Source organism: Nomascus leucogenys, chromosome 9 (assembly GCF_006542625.1).
Source record: "Nomascus leucogenys isolate Asia chromosome 9, Asia_NLE_v1, whole genome shotgun sequence".
NCBI classification, from domain to species: domain Eukaryota; kingdom Metazoa; phylum Chordata; class Mammalia; order Primates; family Hylobatidae; genus Nomascus; species Nomascus leucogenys.
This window is the reverse complement of record NC_044389.1, coordinates 18,611,099-18,626,397: the sequence shown is the minus strand read 5'-3', so window position 1 is coordinate 18,626,397 and position 15,299 is coordinate 18,611,099. Positions and strand designations below refer to the sequence as shown.

Genomic DNA, 15,299 nt, shown 5'->3' with positions numbered 1-15,299 from the left:
TACTTCCTATGAATTAGTTGACTATTTTTAGGATTTCATCTTGATTTCTGTGTAGTGTTTTTAAATATATTGCTCTGTGTAATTTTCATAGTGATTGCTCTGGGTTTGACTGATCATAGCCTATTGGTTTCAGTATTTTACCACTTCCAGTGAAGTATAGGAATTTTACTTCTATTTAGGTTTTTTTTTTTTTGCCTTCTTCACTTTAAAATATCCTTGTTTTGAGGATCAGAAGGTGTTATAATTTTTATTTTAATCATTACATATAATTTAGAAACCTCATGAAAAGAAGGATACTTCACTGTGTTTACTTATATGTCTACTCTCCATTGTTTGTCCTCCCCGCCTTAGGCCTCAAGAGTCTTTCTTTTTTTGTTAAATCATTTTCTTTAGGTTTACAGAGCTTTCTTTAGCCATTCTATGAGGGTAGGTATGCTAGTGACAATTTCTTTTGGTATTCCTTTGAGAATGTGTTTATTGCACATTCATTCCTGATAGGTAGTTTTATTCAATGTGGAATTCATGGTTGACAGTTCTTTTCTTATGGAATTTGAAGAATTCTATACAACTTTTTTTTCTGCACCCCATGGTTTCAAATGAGAAATCTGCTATCATTGTAAAGTGGTGCTGGGTGCAGGGTTTGGGGAAAGGAAGGCTGGCTCGGCAGGAAGGCAGGTTTGCAGGCTTTTGCTCCCTTTTCCAAAGACCAACAAAGAGTCTTTTCCCAACTCCCAACCCAAGCCCTTTTGGAACTGTGTGCTGTTGTTGGCACCCTGTGACCCCTGTCCTTTCCATGCCCCGCGACGGGTCTTTGTGGCTCTGCAGAATGGAGACTTAAACACAGAGTCATGGCAAAACATCTGAAGTTCATCGCCAGGACTGTGATGGTATAGGAAGGGAACGTGGAAGGTGCATAGAGGACCCTAAACGGAATCCTCACTACGGTTGGGCTCACTGAGGACATTAAGCGTCAGCGGTATTATGAGAAGCCATGCGGCTGGCGACAGAGGGAAAGCTATGAAAGGTGCCGGCTGATCTACAATATGGAAATGGCTCACAAGATCAACTTCTTGATGCGAAAGAATCAGGCAAATCTGTGCCAGGGCTCCTGAGGCGGGAAGATCCGTGGGAGGCTGCTGAGGCCTGTGGATGGGACACCCAGTATGAAACCCTCATCCAGTTTTGTCTCCATCTCTTTTCTTTGTACAATCCCATTTCCTATTACCGTTCTGCAATAAACTCAGTCATATGTTTGCAAAAAAGAAAAAGAAGAGTGGTGTTGCCCTATAGGTAATAGATTGTTTCTATCTAGCTGCTTTCAGTATTTTTCCTTTGTCTTTAATTTTCAGCAATTTATTTGTAATATGACTTGGTGTCAACTTATTTGGGTTTCTCCTATTTGAGATAGTCTCACCTTTTAAAATCAGTAGATTTGTGTCTTTTGGCAAATTTGGGAGCTTGTCAGCCAATTTTTCTTTGCATATTCTTTCAGATCCTTTTTTTTCCCACTTCTGGGACTCTAATCATACAAATATTGGATCTTTTGCTGTGCTTCCAGGGGTTTCTGAGGCTCTGTTTTTATTTTTGTTTTGGTCTATTTTCTGCCTTTTGCTCAGATAGAGCAAATTCTTTTGATCTGTCCTCACGTTCATCGATTCTATTCTTTTTTGTCTCCCATCTAGTATTGAGCCCATTCAGGGAGTTACTTCATCTATTTTTTTTTTCAAGTCTATAATTTCCATTTTGTTCTTTTAAGCAACATATTTTTTTGCTGATACTTCTGTTTTTTCTTCATCTCAGGAGAATTTGTAATTGCTTTTTAAATCATTTTTATGCTGGTTGTTTTAAAATTCTTGTTAGATAATTACAATATCTGATTTATCTCAGGGTTGACATCATTTCATTTTATTTTCTCATTCAAGTTGTGGTTTTACTCATCCTTGTGATGACATGATTTTGAATTGTATGCTGGACATTTTAGATATTAAGTTAGGAGACTCCATGTCTTCTTTGAAGTTTTGAATTTAGCAGACAATCACCTTTTTAGATTTCAAGAACAGGTCCTGGCCTACTGATGTGGACTGTGGGTCCAGTGATCAGTTTATTTTCTGAGTCTTTGCTGTGTTGTTTTGACTTTCTTGGCTTACCTTGTGCCATTGAGCGTCCCAGCGTCTCTACTAATGATCCCTGAGTGGTCAGAAGGTGTTTCCTTAGGTGAGAATGTTCCATGTCCTTCTGAGAAAGGGGAGTCTTTGATTTATGGGGATGAAGAGGCTCCTTTAGTGGGTGTTGTGGTGAGCTTCTCCCTGTCTCTGGGGTAGAGAGCATTTCCTAGGCTGAATACCTGTTGTGGCATAATCCCCTTTACTGATCCCCCATGCACAGGGTATCTGTTGATGGAAGTGGGGAGTCTCAGAACTGCTAAAGAAGGAAAACATTTCACATAACAGGCCATTGTGGTAGCATAATTCCTTTTGTCATGGCCCCCTTGACATATGATGCCTCTAGGGAGGGGAGGGGAGCCTCAGCAACAGAGGAGGTGAGCTCTTTCTCTGGCTGCTCTTTTCTTTTCTTTTTCTTCTTCTTCTTCTTCTTTTTTTTTTTTTTATCAGTAGGGCTTTGTTTAATTCTCTTTGCCCATTCTTCCAGGCTCACCCTGTGTTGTACGTGGGACTCTCATTCAATCTGGGGAAAGAAAGAGCCAACCTGGGCCACCTTCTCTTGTTTCTGTTGCTGACTGGGGCTCAGCAAGCACCAGGACTGAGGCACCTCCTTATGTTATGCTGGAGGTTATAAAAAGTCCTGATGCTTTGCTGTTAGTCCTGGGGCGTCTAACCACCTTTCAGAGTTCTATTTGGTTGTGACATGTAGTTTTTAGTCATGCTTAGTGGGGAGAAACAGGGAGAGACAAGTCTATGCTCTCTTGTCCAGTCTAAAAGTCCCTGTGTAATGTTTGTTAAAAACACTTGTGTTATAATAGTGTAAAGAAATTTTTTTTAATGGCTTCAGGTAGAAAAGCAAGTGTTAACTTTCTCTTTATCTTCCTGATAGTACCAAGAAGTTCAAAATATCATTTATTTTTATCAATGAGATGATTATATTTATAATTAATCATTAATAAATAACTTACTATTTCCCTTGCCTTTCTTCCATCCCGAATAGTTGGATATTCAACTTTATTTCATTTTTATTTGTTATATGTCCATTTTATATTTTTCAGATAGAAAACATACAGTTTACTTTTTTACATGCTATGTGTATTTACAGTTCTATTGGTTGTTAGATTAAAATAAAATTTCCATTATGATGAAAAATGTATTTGTGCACAGTACATTTACTGACAGCTCCATTCAAAAGAACCATTCCAAGTGTTAACTACAGGTATAAACTATTCTTTTTCTATTATAATTAAGAATGTATTTATTACTCTTCACTACTTGTGTAATTACCTTCTATATTGAAAATATTTGCATATGTAACATAATTTTTCTAACTTCTTACAATGTAAAAATGATATATACTAGAATAGAAAATTAACTGACAGTCTCAGAATTATACTCAGGGAGATAGAAATAGAGAGCTTGAGACCATGGAAGATGAGAAATGAAAACAGGAACTCAAGGAGGCAGAGAATCCTAGTGAGAGGAATCAAGACCCCCTGAAGAAGGATTAACTTTTACTCAAGGTTTCTTCTAGAATTTCTGCAAGTAAAGCAAGTTACCATGGCCCAGAGAAACCAAAAGTCTCATTTGGTAAGATAATTGAGAAAAATCTAAAGATCCATTTAGATATTTTAATGACTAGAATTGAACCATGCCTCTAGAGGCAAGAGCGGTTACTATTCTCTAACTCTCCAAAATCATTTCAAAAAAATTTGGCAAAATATGCTCATATCTTGTCATAACTATTTGTGACCATAGTTGCAACACTCAAATTAAAATGAGAATGGAACATTGCCACTTGATTTAAATGTCTGTGCATTACTTAAACCTGCACATCCACATAATTTTAATGGTAAGCAAAATAAATTTATAATTGGAGAAGGCCTATAGTTGAATAACACTATTCAGTCCATTCCAAAGTCAGTAAATTATCTTTATTTTGTATGACCACCCTTGACCACTACTAGAAGGAATGTTGGCTGCTTCTTTGTATTCTGTTTGAGCTTTCCAGTCCGGGGCACTGGGCTCAGTTCTGGGGATAAAATGATGAGAGTACATGGTCTCTTCCCAAGAGAAAATGAAAGAACAGGAGGAAAATGATGCACAAAGTATAAGACAATATGATAACTGGCACAGTGGAGCCATAAAAAGACACCATCAGATAAATCAATAAAGGGGAACTTTTATGCTGTTTATGCCAGATAGAAGTTAGTGGAAATTATAAGAACCCAAACAGCTTGATAAATTCACATTTTGAAATACAAATCAACGTTACTACTGAAACTTTTACAAGGATCTCATGACCTGTGTGCTTACCCTTGAACCATCCTGTTCTAACCAGCCAAGTGAAATTGGAAACAATTGATATGTCTTTCATGTGAACATTTCATTTCTATTTATCAAACTATGCTCATGATAATACCCTTAACAAGTTTCCAAACCATCTCATCCAAGTCCAATTCTCATTTCTAACTTTCCCTCACCAACTCCAATTAGCATGTACTCCAACTCGGAGGAACACCCTCCCTGGTCTCTGGAACGCTACATTGTTGCCTCTGAGGCTAGGATTTTATTCTACTTCACCCATCTGCTCTCTGTATGGAAAGAACTGAGTGCAGCAGGGGATCCTATGAAGTCCTGGCTTCAAACCTCGGGCAAAAATAGCGGGTTTCTTAACAATAAACACCCCGATGAGAGCCACCTGGCAAAGTGACTGCACACAGGGCTTTCGTTCTCAAGTTCATCCGCTTCAAGCACAATGTTGCTAAAAATGAAGCATTCACTTTTCCTTAAAAATCAAATCCTGTCACTTTACCTAAATCCAACTAAAATAGCCATAGAGGGCCAAGCATATATCATTCAAAGCTTCATATAGTCATGAAGGAATTAGGCAATGGGACAGTCAATATCTCCTGCTGGAAGAGAAATTTTCAATAGAATTTTTTCATTTGCTGACTTCACATTTCAGGAGCATTGTTCCTAGAGATGCACTTTTTTTTTTCTTACAATTTCAAGTTTGAGAATCTAAATCCTAGGACTCTCAAACAGATATTTGATATGCATATAAAACTGTAACTCTAAAAGATGAAACTTCGCTTCTATCCTCATTTACTTCATAAAACATCTTTTCAACAGATTCATCTGATTCATTTACCTTTGCCTTTACCATGCATGTTAATTTCTATAAACAAAACTATTCATAGTGTGTATAACTATTTATGCTTGCACTCCTTTTGATTTTACTATATTAGCTGCAATAACTAGGACAGGTATACCACGTTATACATACATTAATTTAAAAAATGAGTTTTATTGATGGCTTACTGCCTGTTCTCTACAAAGATATTATAGCTAGGAGGAAAATTTAAAGGCTGATATTTGGAAGACCACATACAGACCAAAACAGAGGCAGATATGTTTGTAGACCCTATGACAGAGATAGATAACTATGGCATCAAGGGCCTTGGCTGCTGTCTCAGGTTAGCATTCCTCTGTTGACTTGTAATCACACAGGTAAGGGAAAAGCTCTCAAATGAATAATCAGCAGACAGGTGCCAACTCTTCAACTTCAGTATGCTGGCCAATAAATATTAGAAAAAAATTTCTGAATCTAAAGAACAAAGCCAGGAAATCCATCATTAAAGTCTTGAGGTGCTGTCCTGGCAACTTAGAAGACCTGAAAGGTAGATTTTCATACCAGGGTTCTATTTTGATGAGAGAGATGTGGGCCTCACCCATTTAAAAGAGCTTTCAGGGGAGTAACGTTTCCTGAGAATAGCCAAGCGTTTGTTAGAGTAAGAAGCTGAAGAAAATGTTCACTGGGGAGGTGGAGGATATTGGGAGTTGTCCTCACAGTAGACCATCCTGCGAGCTCTCATATGACGCGGTCAAGTGTGTGTTTACTACTCATGAGGATGCCCATCTTGACATCCCATGCTTTTTTGCTAACTACCCAAGATCCCAAAATGTTTTTTATTAAGCATGTTAATCATTAAGAAGAACAATATTATTGATCTACACCTGACCTAATAAACGATTAATTATAGCTCTTTTCCCAAAGTCGACTGCTTATTTGTTGAGAGAGTCTGTCTTCTGATATCAACACAGAAGACCCTCAGAAACACCCCTCTCCTCCTGCATTCCCTCCCCAACCACCATGACATGCACATTCACCTAGAGCTTCACTTCAGTCCCGAGCAACCCAGTTGTGAGGGCAAGAAAAAGTATCCAAAACCTCCTCCTGAGACCAACCAATCCTCTTCCTGAAGAATTACATATCCCTTTCTCAAAAGACGTTTTATTATACCTGTCATTGGCAAAAAAAAAAAAAACTACCCCCTTAGTTATTACTTAAGAAACAATTAATTTCCGAAGAAGCTATAATCATCGATTACAATTTTCCCTAAAGTACATCAGGAACAATACCACTATGACTTATAAGTCTGCTTACCTCAGTCACCCACTGAAGTCCCAGCATTCCAGTTCATCATTTCTGGTCTTTATCCCAGAATGCTCTCTACATACCCTAATTTCATGCAATTTTCCACCCCATTCTGAACTTCTCTCTGTATGCTGAAGATTTAATAAGCCCAATTACCAATATCCTCAAGTTTTTTTCTAAATGTTTCCTTCACCTGCTTGCTTAAGCTCAAACCGTGCTATATTCTCAGGGTACCATTTCTTCTGCAATCTTCTTGAATGGTGGTTGTCTTTTATTCTTCTTCCAAATCTCATGTTTGACTAGTCCCAAAGGTAAGCTAAATGTCCTCATGTCATTGCTTCATCTAGGAAATTAGTCTTCCTTCCTCATTCAGAATTTTGTATCCAGCGAAACTAAGCCTCATAAATGAGGGAAAGACACAATCTTTTTCAGACAAACAAATGCTGAGAGATTTCTCCACTTCCAAGCTAGGACTACAAGAACTGCTAAAAGGCAGCTCTAAATCTTGAAACAGAACTTCAAAATACAGCAAAATAGAGCACTCTTAAAGCATAAATCTCACAGGAGCCATAAAAGAATAACACAATGAAAAAAAAACACAAGGTATTTATACTTTTGTTGACAGAAAATCAACAAAGAAACAATGGACTTAAACTATACCCTAAAACAAATGAACTTAGCAGATATTTACAGAACATTCTACCCAACAACTGCAGAATATACATTCTATCCATCAGCACATGGAACATTCTCCAAGATAGACCATATGATAGGCCACAAAACAAGTCTTGAGAAATTTTAAAGAGTAGAAATTGTGTCAAGTACACTCTCAGACCACAGTGGAATAAAACAAAATCAACTCCAAAAGGAACTCTCAAAACCATGGAAATTAAATAACCTGCTCCTGAATGATCACTGGATCAACAATGAAATCAAGAAGGAAATTAAAAAGTTCCTTGAACTGAATGATAATGGTGACATAACCTATCAAAACCTCTGGGATACAGCAAAAGCAATGCTAAGAGGAAAGTTTATAGCATTAAATGCCTGCATCAAAAACCCACCTCATGTTGAAGTACCTGTCTTTGAACTGCTCACTACCTCAACCAATTTGAATGTGGTTGGAGAAAAACTCACAAGCCACACACTGAACTGATGAGTGTCACTTTAAATTTATGGTGCCAAATCTCATGGGGCCTTTAGCACTAGAAAACAATCCTTCTAGAGCTCTACTTCCCAAGATGAGCCTTTTTATATCTTCTATTTCTTCAAACTTCCAATACCTCCTCCCTCATTGTTACCCTAGTTGATCATCAAGTCTAATTTCATCAGGAAAATAGTATCTTCCCTCCACCAAAAGTATTGTCAGTTCTGAGGTTTGATTTTTATCCTTTTTAGAAGCTCATACGTTATCCTGTTCCTGTTTTGTGAATGCCGGCAAAAGACATAAAACTTTGTGTCAGGAAAAAATGCACAACCAGCACCGTGAGCCTCAGGTTTACATGAATTACTCTTGCACCCAACTCCCATAGGGTTGGTACTACATGGGCCCAGATGAGTACTGCACAGGCAGAGTTTTGTCACAACTGATGAACATCAAGTTGGGGAATTCATCGCTTTTACAGTAAACCTTAAGAAGCCTGCTCCTTGTCCCAGAGGGAGACATTACTACATTCCTCAGAGATGTTTGTTGCAAAACCAACCCCAAGAAATGGGCAGGTAAAGATCAGTCAGGGCCTTGCATTCTTAGGATTCCCAGTAAGAAACTGCCAGGACACACAGGGCCCATGATGAATTGCTTCTTCCAGCAATCCATCCCATGACCCCACGTGTTCTTGGCTGAACTCGAATTTTCATATGAATATGTCACTCCATGAGCCACCCTGCTTAATGTGACTGACAGAGACTGGGATTAAATCTGTTCAATTTGCTTCATGCAGCATTTAATTAAGAGACTATCAAGAGGACTCTAAGCAATAAGATGAAGTCAACCTGTAGTATACATTTCAACTCTACTCCCCAGGGCCCTGGACTCAGCCAGCTGTACATAAGTCCCAGGGGCACCAGTCATCATCTTAACTTTAGATAGCCAGAAAGTAGTCTAAAGCCAGTCAGTTATCCATTGTGACCCACGTAAGGGAGCTTAGATTGACGTACTGATCTTTGATGTCATTACCAATAATGACAGGGGCAATAAACATGCAACCCTAACCCCCAAAGGAGAGACATTCCCCCACATACAAACATATAACACAAAGGGACAGACTCTAGTTCAGAATTTCTGGTTAAAATTGATTTATACCTTTGTTACATTGGTTTGGTTAATTCAGTACAACAGAAGCATCGCTTGCAGCTCCCACTGCCATTTATAGCAACACTTAAACTGCCTGAGTATTAGGAAAAGCATATGAATATATGTTATTAAGATTGAGGTTGGGCACAGTGGCTCACACCTGAAATCTCAGTGCTTTGGGGCGCCAAGGCAGAAGGTTTGAGACCAGGCTAGGCAATATAGTGAGACACTGTCTCTTAAAAATAAATAAATAAATAAATAAAAATAAACAAAAAAAAAACTGAAACAAAGTTGTGGGGCCTGTTTGTACACATACAAGGCTGAGGAGGAGGCAGTTCAGGAGCTTCCATTAGGGGTGTCAGCTATGGTGAAGTAGTTTAGGACCAGCCAAGTTTGCAAGAATTTTGGTGTTTTTATAACACCTGGACAAGGATGACAAATCCTGTAGTGAGTTTAAATTGTCAACTGCAGCTGCTCCTAGATTCAGCTAGACCATACAATTGTTTTGCCAGCCTGCAGTGCTGAATCTAAGGAATAAGAAGCCTAAGTGTCTCTCTCCCCTGAACTGCCTGGGGTTTAAAGTGATCTGTGCTCGGGTGCTGGAATTGTTATTCTCCCTCCATGGCCATGAAACTAGGGTGTCCCAACCCAGTAGCTATAACTTTACCTCTTCTCCAATCATCTGCTCATACCAATACGTTTTGTCCGGAGAGGTCAGACATAAACAGGAATAGGTCGCTTTAAAAAATATTTACTGAGATTCATTATATTTCCCACTTAGTCCAGTTAGGTCACTATAAGTAAATCTACTAGTTGGTGAGTAGTATATTCAACCAGTGGTCATTGTCTTTATGATCTAAGACCATGTTAATTCAATAAAAGAATCCAGGTAGCTGCATCAAGTTAAGTTTGAATCTCTTAATCTCCCCTTTAGATGTGGCTGCCCTTCAAAGTATGTACAAATAAGGCTGGCATGAGGTCGTCACTAGGGGAAGAAAATACACTTCAGGTTCATAAATGGTCAAGGCATAACCATGAATTTTCAAAATAAGTTTATATAATTTTTCTACCCATCCATCTTGATCATTACCCAGGAGTTGGCCAATAGGAGACAAACCTTTCCTGCCCATGGCCATATTTAATGCTCAAACAGCCTTAATAAACTGTTTTAATAAAATCTGTGGGCCAGAAAGAGGCAAAGAAGGTAGATACAGAAAGGAGGGAGAGTCAGAAATCTTCAGGATTGATTTTCAAAAAGTCTATTCCGTATCTCAATGATGCCAGAAGCCTTATCAGAGAATGATAAGAGTGTGGAATGTCCATTGAATATTTTTACTACTGGCCCATTGCTAGGTGGCCTTTATGACAAAAACACACCATTGTCAGATTGTAGATGGTCTTGAAAGCTGAAAATAAGAATCAGATTATCAAACTGAAATAGTAGCAAAATAATCTAAAAATGTGTCAATATTAGCAAGGCACCAATGGTAGTCCCAAGAGAGGGTCAGAGATCTGACACAGCCAATTTTCTAGAAGTGAGCAGGGAAAATGCTCCTTGTAATGTGGCCTCCTTTACTGCAAAACGATCAGGCCAACTTTTGGCAGGAGTCTCCTCTGGTATGTAGTTTCTAGATTAGAAACATATAGTCCTTTGCTGTAGTTCATGGTAGTGGATATGCTTTCTCGTAAGAGGATGGATCCAGATATTGATGGAAGCCATCTAGATAGATGCTGGGTAATCCACTTGATTCTAGTTGTTCTCATTAGGGGTTATAGCAACAGCTACCAGAAAACCATACTATCCCCCAGTTGGGAGTGCAAGGAATGCAGGATTATGGGGAGATTAGCCTATGGGAATGGACGTGGGAAAAGGCTTGGTCCTACCTCAGGGGCTGGTGTCCAAGTGCCAGAGCTGCTTCTTATCCATGTATATCCTGATATCTGATGAGTGTCAGGGCCCAGAGGACCCCTTTTTTTCTTGCCCCTTGCATGCCATTGTGCTCTGCCCTGTCAAAGGGTAGTCACCAAGCAAGAACAGTGCCACACCTGGTAAGCTAGTAACTTGAGCTCTCATATAACAATGTTATTTCTCCTTAAAGAAGTTGATGTTGTGGAATAGGGAGAGGGAGGAATCAGGGGTCATAGAGGGAGAGAGCAGCTCTACACCAGTAAACAAGGTTTTACATTCAATTTCAATTTCAATTCAATTTCTCTTGCTTGTGGCTCAATCAAATAAACTCATCATCATCAAATAAAATCATCATGTTTTTGTTCTAACTAAAGTTGTATATTGAATAGAAATGATGTCATTTTTTACTCCATTTATTTCATCTTTCAATATTCCTTGACTCAGCAGTCACAGACACGTTGCCTTCTGGCTGGAGCCACAAGGCTTGCTGCCCTATTGTCATAATAATGTTTTTTCTCCTCCCACCTAGAGGAGAGCTAGAAACAACCAAGGCATCGCTTGTTTTAATCCCAATCTGATTGACAGGCAGGACCTTGGGGGTCTCTTGCTTCCCTCTTTCACCTACCATTTCAGTGGGAGTCCAGGGAACTCATCTCCTACATCTGAACCCATCCCAAAGGCTCTTAACATTTTTCTTCCAGAAAGACATGTCTCTTTCAGGATCTCATCTTTGTTGCCATAACTGTTGGGTCTGAGATTTATTTTTACCCTATTTATAAAGGAATGAGTTAACCTGTTACTGTTTCATGGTTGCTGGCAGAAGACACAAAACTCTTACGTCAGAGACAAAGGACTATATTACTCACAGCACAGCAGACTGCATGAGCATCAGGTTCATGTAGGTTTCTTCTGCATTCAAGTCTTACAGGAGTGATTTGCTAGATGGATGGTGTACCCGCAGTGGATTTGCATCACAGCTGAGGAACAATAGCTTGATAAATTATCTGTTTTCATAGCAGGCAGTAAGCCAATCTGCTTTTTGTCTCAACTTTGAACCTCATGTTTCAAAGTTGCTTGCTGCAAAAACCGACCCTGAGAGATGGCCTGGGTAGGATGGTAAGGATCTTGCATTCTTGGTACAACCAACAAGAATTGCAGTGATCTTCAGTGCCCATGGTATATTGACTCTTCCAACATCTACCTATCTATCTGTCACTCATTTACTTGCCACCTCCCAATTCCTGCCTATGTTTGGACTACTTTTCCATTACAACATTCCCACCCGAAGTTTACTTATGCATGGCACCCTGTTCATTCTCTATGATTCAGGATCTTTAGCAATTATTCTTTATAAATCTTGCATCATTGATTTTCCACTCTATTCTAAATCATTCTAATTGGCTTGGCTATCTACCATCTGAAAAAAAAATGCTCCTTAGAATGCATACACCTCATCAGATATCCTCTTCTGTATTCCACCCTCCTCTAAAGAGATGTCTATACTTACTCTCTACTTTTTCACTTCCCAGTAACCTCCCCATCACGGCAGTGTTTGCTACTTCAGTGAAAACTTCCCTGTCAACAATTTCCATTTGCTAATCTAAAGCTTAATTTTAAGTCCTTATCTTAACTGGCCTCTAATTTACAGTTGTTCTCTCTGAACTGCTGGATATAATCTCTTTATTTAACATCTGCCCCCTTTTCTTCTTGTTCACTATCATTCTATTGCTAGCATATCCTCTATTTTCTAGACTCTAAATGCTGGAGTCCCCTAGGATTCAGTCCTTAAACATATTTTTTCACCCCCTGGGAAATCTCATGTAATCTCTTGACTTTAAATTTTAGATGGGTGTTTACAACATCTAAATTTTTGTCTCCAGCCCTAGCCCCTCTCTTGAACTTCCTTTAACTTTTGTATTTAGATAGCTAAAATGATTTTCAAACATAACATACCCCAGGCAAAACTTTTTATTTTTTTATCTTCATGAAATCCAAAACAAAAAAATTAAGCTAAAGCAAGCAAACAAAATAATCACAAAACAAAACAAAAATTCACAAAATGACAAAAACACTACTTCCCCATCTCAGTAAGTGGTAACAGCATATTCACTCAGTTGGTCAGGCCATAAATTCAAAGCCGTGTTTGATTTCTCTCTTTCTTTAATATCCCACATCTGATTCTTCCACACATTTTGTTGGCTTCTCCTTTAAGCTGTGTTTCAAGCACGATCATACTTCCCACCTCTACAATTTCTACTCTAGACCAAGCAACTGTCATGTCTCACCTCAACTACTGCAATAGCCTAATGTTTTGGTGTGCTTCCATTCTTGACTTTCTAAATCAGTTCTCCACACAGCTTTGGTAGTAACGTAATATGCATCAGATCATGTGAGTCTTCCATTTAAACAGTCCAGTGGCTCACATGTTCTCAATAAAACTTGTACTCCTTATCGTATTCTTGGAAGCCCTTGTATGATCTGTCCTTGGTTATCTTCTCCAAAATCACCTCCTGAGTCCTCACTGTCTTCACTGTAGCTAGGCTAGGGGTCTTAAAGTTACTTGGTTAGGCCAAACTCATTTCTGCCTTGGGGACTTTACATTTATTTTTCCCTTTACCTAGAAGACTACAGATTTTTGCATGGTGATTCCCTCTTTTAAATCTTTATTCAAAGACCACTTTTCCAGAGAGGTCTATCTAAACTTCCCACAAAAATACCACCTCTCTCTGCACCCCAACACATACAAACACATGCTCTATTTCCTTACCCTTATTAATTTCTTCATATTACTTATCACTGTGTGATCTTATGCACACACACAGACACACACTTCCATTAATTTTTAATCTCCCCTCTCTCAGTCCTTACTAGAATTGTCCACCATGAAATAGACTTTGAACATCTTGACTACTATAGCTCCAGGACCTAGCACAGTGCCTAGCCCATAACAGGAGGCCCAACCAATATTTTATTAATATCAAAATGCCAAAATCAATCAACTGAAGCTTGAGAGAAATCTCAGGACTCTCAGTTGTAAGCATTGATCATCAACCCACATGTCAGGTAAAGTTTTGCCCTTAGCAGCTAAAAACTTTAATATGCCTTATGAAGATTCTTTCATTCTCCTAATCCGGATGTAACTAGATGAGCCTCAGAATTCTTGCTCTAATTATAGTGTATGCCACATTTTGATAAATTAAGTTTTCCATGCCACTTGACATATCATAATTTGAAAAATGTGTTCTCCTTATTTCAGATTGATCTTCCATTTTCTTTTTTTTTTTTTTTTTGAGACGGAGTCTCGCTCTGTCGCCCAGGTTGGAGTGCAGTGGTGCAATCTCGGCTCACTGCAAGCTCCGCCTCCCGGGTTCACGCCATTCTCCTGCCTCAGCCTCTCCGAGTAGCTGGGACTACAGGCGCCCGCCACCACGCCCGGCTAATTTTTTGTATTTTTTTTAGTAGAGACGGGGTTTCACCGTGGTCTCGATCTCCTGACCTCGTGATCCGCCCGCCTCGGCCTCCCCAAGTGCTGGGATTACAAGCGTGAGCCACCGCGCCCGGCCTGATCTTCCATTTTCAAGAGCATCTAACACCTTATCTTTAAGTTTCTCAGTTCCATTTTCTTCCTATCAAGAATCTAAAGATTTATTTTTTCAAAAATTCAAAGATATTATATGAGCTTATATTTTTATGAGAAAGCCTTTTGTTAAAAATGAAACCGTTTTTCATGAACTCTTTTTTTAATGGATCATGACAAACCTATAGGAGTTATTATTGGAAATGTGATTAAAATCATTTGTGCAATGAAGCACTTCCTAGCTTAAGGCAAAGTTGGCCTAGCTCTAGCCTGCTGCATCCTCCTGGCACTATCTTTGAGTCAAGCGTATGTTCTTAGTTAATTGGCTTATGACAAAAGTAATTTTGTCAGTTAGATGTTTCTGTAGAGCTGCCCTTGCTGAGTTAGTGTCTTAAGACAGAGCCACGGGGTTTTGTTGACATGTAAGTTTTCTGGTTGTTTTTTCCATTTTTACTTCCTGACATCTCCCATAGTGTTTTAAAAAAGAGGAATGGTGGATAGAATAAAGTTATGTGTGGGCAAGCCCTTTTTGGCACATGTGAAACCATCAGTTCTTCAAGTATCAAACAATGATGTAGATGCCAGCCGATTGCGTAAGATTTTTCAAATTCAATCAAACAAAATGTCCTGCTCTCCACAATCTAATATTTCTTCAGATTGAATTTAGAGTTTAGATCAAATGGGTTTACTATTACATTTTCCCAGGTGGCTATATTGATATCTTACAGCTACAGATTAATCTTTCTCCATTTTTTCCTCTCTTTTCTCTTCCTTGTTTGCTCTTACCTGCTCTTTCTCTCAATTATAATGGTTATTAGTGAATTCATTATGTAAAGGATTCTCAGATCCAAAACTCTATGAACCCTTTCCAACAAAAGGGAACTAGACCTACTTTTGATGCCTCTAAGATGCTGCTA

The 15,299-nt window shown here is 38.8% G+C and overlaps 1 protein-coding gene and 1 pseudogene across 4 annotated transcripts in view; both read left to right on the top strand.

Annotated features, from left to right (window-relative positions):
- Window positions 1–15,299, top strand: part of CRB1 (crumbs cell polarity complex component 1) — a 210,941-nt gene that overhangs the window by 94,951 nt on the left and 100,691 nt on the right. The window lies entirely within an intron of this gene.
- Window positions 674–1,164, top strand: LOC115836685 (annotated as a pseudogene).